An 8,914-nucleotide genomic window follows, 5' to 3' on the forward strand; every position below is an offset into this window, starting at 1 on the left:
TGTGTGTGTGTGTGCACGTGAGTGCAATGCCCTTGAAGGACAAAAGAGAGCATCAGATCTTCTGGAGCTGGAACCACTGGCAGCTCTGAGCCTCCTGATGCAAGCTTGGGATTGCCATAAGAGAAGCGTATGTTCTTAACCATTGAATCATCTCTTCAGCCCCACTTCCATTGTGTTTTTTTGATACAGGGTCTCTCACTGAACTTGGAACTCACTGATTGGCTAGACTGGCTGACTAGTGAACCCAGAATTCTCCTGTCTTCACCAAACAGTGTTGGGATTACAGGGGTACATTGCTTTTTATATGGATGCTGGAGATTCAAATTTAAGCCATCATGCTTGCCCTCTAAACCATCTTCCTAGTGCTAGAATTTTTAAAAATGATAGTTTTAAATGATAAGGTTTTATTTTATTGCTGGGCAGTGGTGGCACACGCCTTTAATCCCAGCACTTGGGAGGCAGAGGCAGGTGGATTTCTGAGTTCAAGGCCAGCCTGGTCTACAGAGTGAGTTCTAGGACAGCCAGGGCTGCACAGAGAAACCCTGTCTTGAAAAATAAAACAAAAAAAAGCAAAAAAAAAATTATTTAAAATTTATTTATGTATTTATGTATTTATATGATAAGATTTAAAATGTGGGGTTTGAATTAATTACTTGTCTTATTCCTGTGACAAAATCCCTGGGAAGAAGGACTTAAGGATGGAAGGGTATGTTTGGCTTACAGTTTATAGAGTCACAGTCCACTGCAGCAGGGAGGGCATTTGGCAAGAGCGTGAGGAGGCTGGTCACATTGTGCCAGTAGTCAGGAAGCAGAGTAGACAAGAAATGGGAGTTACCTATAAAACCTCAAGGCCAGGCTCCACAACCCACTTCTTGCCGTTAGGGTCTATCTCCCACAAGCACTATAACCTTCTAGACTGCCAAGGCCAGCTGGGAACAAAGTTTAAACAAAGAATCATAAAAGAAACATTCAGTTATGGAGAGCCTGGGCACTGGGTAGGATGATGGGGATAAGAGGGCAAACCTCATGGAGTATGCAGTTTACTGAAGAGCAGAGATAAATGCACAAACAGTGACCATATTGAGTCCCGGGGAAGAGTATGCTTTGTATAGGGGCAAACCAGTACTTCAAGTCTATACTAGGGGCAGTATTGTGTCTGTGTGTGTGGTAGAGATCTGAGAAACTTGAGGAAACGATGTCTAGGCTGAGAATCAAAGATCCACTAGACAGTATAGCCGGGGTAAGTGGATAAGGGTGAGGAGGAGTATTTAAGGGGGACCAACAACAAAGAAAAACAGGTACTAAGTCATCATAGCATGGTAAGGCTGGGCCATGACTCACACTAGGGGAGGAAGTGCTATAGAAGGAGCTGGGAAGGCGAGGAGGCCTGTCATGCTGTGCCAAGCAGCCAGACTTGTATCCTGACATCCATGCATCTGCTCAGGAAGGATTTAAGCAGCAGAATGATCTAGTGGATCTTGCACATTGGAAGCATGGTCTGGGGCCACTACAGAATGTGGATTAAGGCTAGGAGGTGGAATCAGCACCAGTTAGGAGTGGCTAAAGAATGGAGTGGGTTGATTAGATATATAGGAGATCAATCTACTTGGCCTCCAGTGAGAAGAGATAATGGAGAACAAGGTAACTCAGGAAATGGTTGTGTCATTCAGGAAAAAAAGACAAAGAAACTGGAACGGTGGGGTCTGTGGGACGGGACTACAGACAGGAGGTAATGAGTGCACTTTGGGTGTGTTCAGTCTGTGAGATATTCCTCGGACATCCATTGAAGAGGACTGCAGTCAGAAGGATTTGTCTATGGGCCACAAAAAGAACTTGGGTAAACAAAACAACAGATACAAGGGCCATGGATGGAGCTCAATTGGCAGAGTGCTTTACTGGTGTGTATGAGTGTCTGGATTGGATCCCAAGCACTGCATGAAGCTGGGTGAGGTGGTTGGTAATCTCAACACTCAAGGAGACAGAGGTAGGGGAATCCACAAGCTCAAGGTCATCTTAGGCTGCATGGTGAGTTCAAGGCCAGCCTTGGATACAGGAGATCTTATCAAAAAAAAAAAAAAGAATAACTTAATACTTCTGCCCTGCAAAAACCCTCCACAAGTATGAGAGTTGTCATGTATGGATTATCATTCATATATGAATGAGGCTATTAAATGTATATTTGCAGCTATTGAAGTGGTAGAACTTTCTCTTAAGGAGAGACTGTGGGGTAGGAGAGGATAAAAGTGAAGTCCTAGGCACAGGAAAAGGAGGGTGCTCAGGGGAGCACAAAGGAGGCAAGGGAACAGAATGGCCACAGAGATAGGGAAACAAACATCACAGAAACCAAGATGACAAAGCAGGCAAAATTACAGAATAGCCAGGAACCAATAAGACCTGGAATTCATCTTTTCTATGGCTTTCCAGTGTCCCCACAAGGAAGGCAGAGGGCACATTGGTGAGGAAGGTTCAGCAGAGTGACGGAAGCTGTATTTCTGAGAAATGCACAGGAATGAATGAGAGTTACCGAAGTAGACACAGCAGGGTAGACAACTCTTTCACAACAATTGGCTCTGGAGGAGAGGCAAAGAGGCAGAGCAATAGCCAGAGGGGGACAGAAGTGGCATAGTGTAGGAATGACTAAATGTCCTAAGGATTGATGTGAGGAGTTGGTGGGAAAGGATTGGGGGCTCCATCTCTGGGAGGAGGCTGGAGATCCTGAGGTAGGTGCAAGGGCTGGCCACTGTATTGTGGGGCAAGGGCAGAAAGGCAGTGCGAGATCTCGTTTCACACACTGTTGTGATAGTTTGGAGCAGAGGGTTTATTCTTGGTGGTTCTTCCATTTTTTTATAAAGTTGATGGGGAACTGGTCTCTCAAGAGCAAGGAAAAGGACAAGGTAGAAAGCCAGAGGACAGACACGAGAAGCTGAAGAACATTGAATGTGAGAAATGTCCATTGCAAGCACACTTTCACAACTCAGCGACTAAGAGAATGAATGAATGCACGCTGACTGACTGTGGTGGTGGCACTATTAGGAGGTGTGGTCTTGTTGGAGTAGGTGTGGCTTTCCTGGAGTAGGTGTGGTCTTGTTGGAGAAGTGTGTCATTGTGAGAGTGGGCTTTGAGACCCGCCTCCTAGCCTCGTGGGGGACAGTCTTCTCCTAACTACCTAGAGGTAGAACTCTCAGCATCTCCAGTGCCATGTCTGCCTGGACACTGCCATGCTTCCTGCTATAATGGTAATGGATGGAACCTCTGAACCTGTAAGCCAGCCCCAATGAAATGTTGTTCTTTATAAGGGTGGCTGTGGTCATGGTGTGTCTTCACAGCAATAAAACCCTAACTAAGACACAAGTTAGGATAATTTTGGAAATGTCTAGTTATCAGTTCTGACATGTTGGAGGAAACACTAGGCTCAGAAAAGCAAGATTTTTTTTAAGGAGTTAACAAAAAAGTCGAAGAGGCAATGCTTTTTAGCCTATCCTATCAGAGCAGCTGAGAGAGCTCTCTAGACCTGTGCAGTTCAATATGGAAGCCACTGACTGACTAAGTCTTGGTAGTTCTTGAGTCCTTAGAATGTGGCTACTTCATATTGAGATGTGATGTCTGAGTAACATGCAGACTTGGTTTCAAAGACTAAGTACAAAAATAAATGAAACCCTCCCTCATTTAAAAAGTATAAATGGTAGTTAAATATTTTTTATGTATAGGGTTGAATTAAAGATTATTAAAACTGATTTCATTTGCTTTATTTACTTATCTATGCTTTCCTTTTCTTGTGTGATGCTTGGATTAAATACAGACTCTTATGAATACTAGACAACTGATCTATCACTGAGCTATATCCAAGCCCACCGTTTACTTTTGATGGAGTATCTATCTATGTATCTATGTATCTATGTATCTATGTATCTATCCATCCATCCATCCATCTATCTATCTATCTATCTATCTATCTATCTGAATTTCTTTTTCTTTCTTTCTTTTTTTTTTTTTTCTGTACTGGGGATTGAACCCAAGGCCTTGTACATGGTAGGCAAATGTTTCACCATTAAGGTACACCCTCAGACACTAGTATACAATTTTTGCTTTTATTTTATTCTATGAATACAGATGCCTTGGCTGAATCTAGGTTTGTGTACCACTTATATGCCTGGTGCCTACAGAGGCTAGAAGAGGGGTGTTACAGATGACTCTGAATCACCATGTGAGTTCTGGGAATCGGACCGTTGTCCTCTGGAAGAGCAGTCAATGTTCTTAACTGCTGAGTCATCTCTCTAGTACACAGTAAAAAACATTTACTATTATTATTTGATATTTATTGATGCTTTGTTTGTATATATGTATGAACTATGTGTGCGCCTGGTGTCTACAGTTGCCAGAAGAGGGCACTGGAGCCCCTGGGACTGGAGTTAAGAGTTGTGAGCTGCCATGTAGATGCTGGGACTTAAACCTAGGTCCGCTGAATGAGCAGGTAGCTCTTGGCTGCTTCTTTAGCTCCTGAAGATAGAAATTTAGACTTCACAGGTGCTTCATAGTTTTTGGTGTGGTGAGCAGTACTTTCCAGGCCCTGGTCATTAACTTCACAATCCTGAAGGCAATTGGCACAGGTTACAGGCAGCCAACTTTTCGCATGTGCCACGCTGAATTCTTCAAAGTATTGCAAAGCTGTTTCTTCCGCTTTTGGGTAGTATATGCACCTTGAAGGCATGCTAGTGAAGAAGGCAGGTGTTCCTCTGCCGGGAGCGACCCCTAGCTTGGTGGGAGGAGGTGATCTTCTTTTTTCTCCTCCGGTCGGTTCTTCTTGAGGCAATCAAGGGGGGTGGGAAGAGCCTCGACAGTGGGTAAGACCTAGGGTTAGCTGGCCTGCCCTCTGATATCCTCTGTCCAGAAACTGCAGTTTCTTGCCACTAACACCTCCGCCCAGGGACAGCAGAGAATTAAGAAATGCCTTTGATCTGTCTCTGTAGGCGCTGCCAGGCTCTAACTTAGGTCTGTTGGTTTGAGGTCGCAGGAAGAAAAGATACTTAAAGAAGTTATTTTAGTTTATTGCTAGTTTCCTATCTAAGGGGGAAAATGGGAAGGTCCTAAGTGGAAAAAGGAAAAAATTCTAACAAAGGAAAAATCCTAAGTAGAGAGATTCTAAGCAGGGAAGAAGGGAGAAGAGGAGAGAGAGAGAGAGAGAGAGAGAGAGAGAGGTGAAGTGAGGAAGAGAAAGTGAGGAGAAGTGAAGACACCGCTAACGAACGTCCCTTTGTCTTATACATCATTCAGAGTACCTGATCACATGTTACAAAGTTCATCGCAAGTTCACACCAAAATTCAAATCATAAATTGAAATAGAAGTTTACAATCGAGAATGTTTACATGCATATCCATTAGGAGTAATTATCTGACTAAACATCCATCACCTGTCTAGCTCCACAGGTTCACCATAGGTTTAAAACTATAACTAAGAAATTAGTGAAGTTTTGTATAGATAAACCCAAGCAATATTTTTTCTTCTGTCCTAGCACCTATAATAAATCGTGAGTTCCCTTTAGTGACCCTTGGTTAATTGTTTTACAATCACCTTGGAATGTGCTCTGAGTAGGAGAGAGTCTGGTTACTATCTAAGTGCTGTTAACTGATGACACTTCGGAGACTGGCAAAGTTCTCATGGCAGTTTTGACTATCAGAAAAGGACTTAATAGCAGTCCCACTATAAAAGAGCTTAATAATCATTGATATAATTTTAGGAATTCTTATAGGATCATCATTAAGACTTAAGAAGTCATCTATTTGTCTATATAGCATCATTACAAGACAGTACATCTTCGTGAGTCTACAGAGATCTGCTCCAAAGGGGAGTGCTATTGCTTAGTGATTGTTATATATGTTTAATAATAATAGGAAAAGCATATTAATAGCAGGATCTTTCCTAAAATATGTCCAACATAGCCTTGCTAAATGTGGCACACTTGTCGCAGATAATAATCCGAGGCAAGCATTTCAGGATGATCAACTGCTAATTATTAGCTTGTCCTATTATGGCTTCTGACATTCCTCAAAGCTTTTGTCATTACAGCTGAAATTAATTACAGTGCTCATCCCTCAGATTATTTCTGATATGCTGAAGCTGGGATTCAGTGAAGGCCATCCTTGTAATTTTCCTTTGGCTGAGAAACTGTGGGTCACAGGTGTCGTGACTGGGCAGGACTCTGGTGGGTTCCCTCCTTGCATGGTGCCTTCTGGTATCATGGAAGCTAATCCCCAGAGATGAGACTTTCAGGTCTGATACAGTTCAGGTCCTCTGGGTCCTGTGTACATGGCTGTCATCAGCAACAGGGACTCACCTTTCAACTCTGAGGGGAAACCAAGGGCAACAGCAATATCTATGATGCTTTGAGAGTTTTTGGATAACCCTGACCAACCACACGAAGAAAGATGCTTTGTCAGTCCAGATGTGAAATTATTTAAATTATATATGAGATATCTATATATCTCCGTCCATGTGTATGTGTGTATTTTATTGTTTTGTTCTTTCCTATGTGTAGTCCTGGCTGTCCTGGAATTTACTTTGTTCACCAGGCTGGTCTCGAACTCAGGGATTCATCTGCCTCCTGAGTGCTTATATATAATATATATTATATATTAAATTGTATATAACATGTTATATATACGTGTGTGTGTGTGTGTGTGTGTGTGTAATTGGCTCTCTTGGCAATTCAGCGTTACAGTATAGAGAGCAGTATGTTAGCCAAGCATTATGGAAGAAGACCCAACATTCATAACTATAGATGGCTTTTGTCCAAGTTTAAAAACCGTAAATAGATGCTCACCATTCCAGATTTGGTCTCCACCAATGCATTCTTGGAGTGATGGTGCAAATCTGTACTCCCAATACTTGGGAGGTGGAGGCAGGCAGATCTGAAGTTTAAAGTTATCCTTGGATACATTCTTGAAGCAAGGTTAAGGTCATTCTGGGATACATGAGGTCCTATTTGAAAAAGAAAGAAAGAAAATGAAAATATTGTGGGCCAACTTTGGCTCAGTATGAGTGTGGAAATTGAGGTTCTAAAAGATTACCCATGAAGCTTCACGGGGAGGAAAACGGTAGAGTAGTTTCTGAACTCAGGCGGTCAAACTCCAAAGCTTGTGTGATTTCTTCAATTGCCTTTCACTTTCTAAATAAAGTAGCTAATCATAAGTCAGGAAACAAAGAGAGAAGCCAAGCTTCTCTGGCTCCAGAGAAAACTGGAAGAATGTGGCCATCAGTTATCTTGTTGCACTGTGTCCACAATTGAGTCCTGAGCAGTTCAGGAGAGGCTAGCTCCTTCTGCAGAATTTTCCTATTTCAAAATAACTCGATGATAGCTGGGCATGGTGGTGCACACCTTTAATTCCAGCACTTGAGAAGCAGAGGCAGGCAGATCCATCCCTGAGTTTGAGGCCAGTTTTGTCTACAGAGTGAGTTCCAGGACAGCCAGGACTACATAGACACACACACACACACACACACACACACACACACACACACGGACACACACATACACCAACACCAACTCCCCCCCTCCACCCGCCGCCAAACTTGATGAATGTTTAAGAGCCTCAGACCTGTGAAGAACAACTATGGGAGGGGAGCCTAGATTCTGTACTCTAAAGACATTTTCAAGTAAATGGAAGGACCATTGCTTTGCAAAATGATATTCATAGTCTTTGATTTAAGATCTGATTTGGAACTTGGATTTCCAGATAGATATTGGGAGAAAGTGGAGAGTTTACTTAAGCCATGTTGAAGGAGTGAGCTTGATCTTGGTGTTCCTTAGCTAGCTAGCACCAATGGTTGTATGCTGACTTCTAAATGGCTCTCCACCCTTTAGAGTTCTAGAGTTTTATCTCAGGTAAAGGGGTGAACGTAGCTGCAAGCAGATAATGAAGAGGGAATCACAGGACAGCCAATCACTGATTCTCTCCTTCTTCCTCCTTTTAGCCCGTCAGTGTTATGATGTATCCAGCTGGTCCAGGATCTGGTGACTCCCCAGAGGGCTTCTCTGAACAGCCAAGGCTCCAGCCACAAATCGGAAATGGCACAGCTCAGACACTGGGTACTGGAACTAGGTGTACTATGTAGTCCTTCCTTCCTTTAGGGTACTGGAACTAGGTGTACTATGTAGTCCTTCCTTCCTTTAGATCATGGCTGGGGCAGAGGACTGAGGGTAGTAGACAGGTGAAGAAAAATTCAAAGAGGTCTTTCATTAGCATAGATTTGATGCAGGAACTGGCCTTCATTTAAGCAACACATACTTTATTCAATCATTAGTACCTTCTATGTGACTATGTATGTATGTCTCAATCTATGTATCTGTATCTAAGTATCTATCTATCTATCTATCATCTATCTATCTATCTATCTATCTATCTATCTATCTATCTATACTATGTATGTATGTATCTGTCTATGTATGTATGTATGTATGTATGTATGTATCTATCTATCTATCTATGCATCTGTGTATACTATGTATGTATCTATGTATCCATCCATCCATCCATCCACAAGGTTTCATTTTGTAGCCCTGGCTCACCTTGAACCCACAAAGATCCACTCAGTCTCCAGAGAGCTAGGATTAAAGGTGTGATCTGCCATGTCCAACTTTAGCTTTGTACTGCTGTGATAAAACACCATGGCCACTGCAATGGGTTTATTTGAAGCTTACAGTTCCAGAGAGAAGAGTCCATGATGGCAGAGTAGATGCAGCAGGCAGCAGGCATGTGGATGAACAGAAGCTGAGAGCTGAAGGCTCACATCTCAAGCTGCAAGCAGCAAAGAGAACTAAGTGGAAATAGCAAGTCTTTCAAAACCTCAAAGCCAGCCCCCAGTGAGACTTCCCTAGCAAGGCCACGCAGCCTAATCCTCCCTAAAGGGCCACCAACT

This window comes from Grammomys surdaster, unplaced genomic scaffold (assembly GCF_004785775.1).
Source record: "Grammomys surdaster isolate TR1022 unplaced genomic scaffold, NIH_TR_1.0 210, whole genome shotgun sequence".
In the NCBI taxonomy this organism is placed as follows: Eukaryota; Metazoa; Chordata; class Mammalia; order Rodentia; family Muridae; genus Grammomys; species Grammomys surdaster.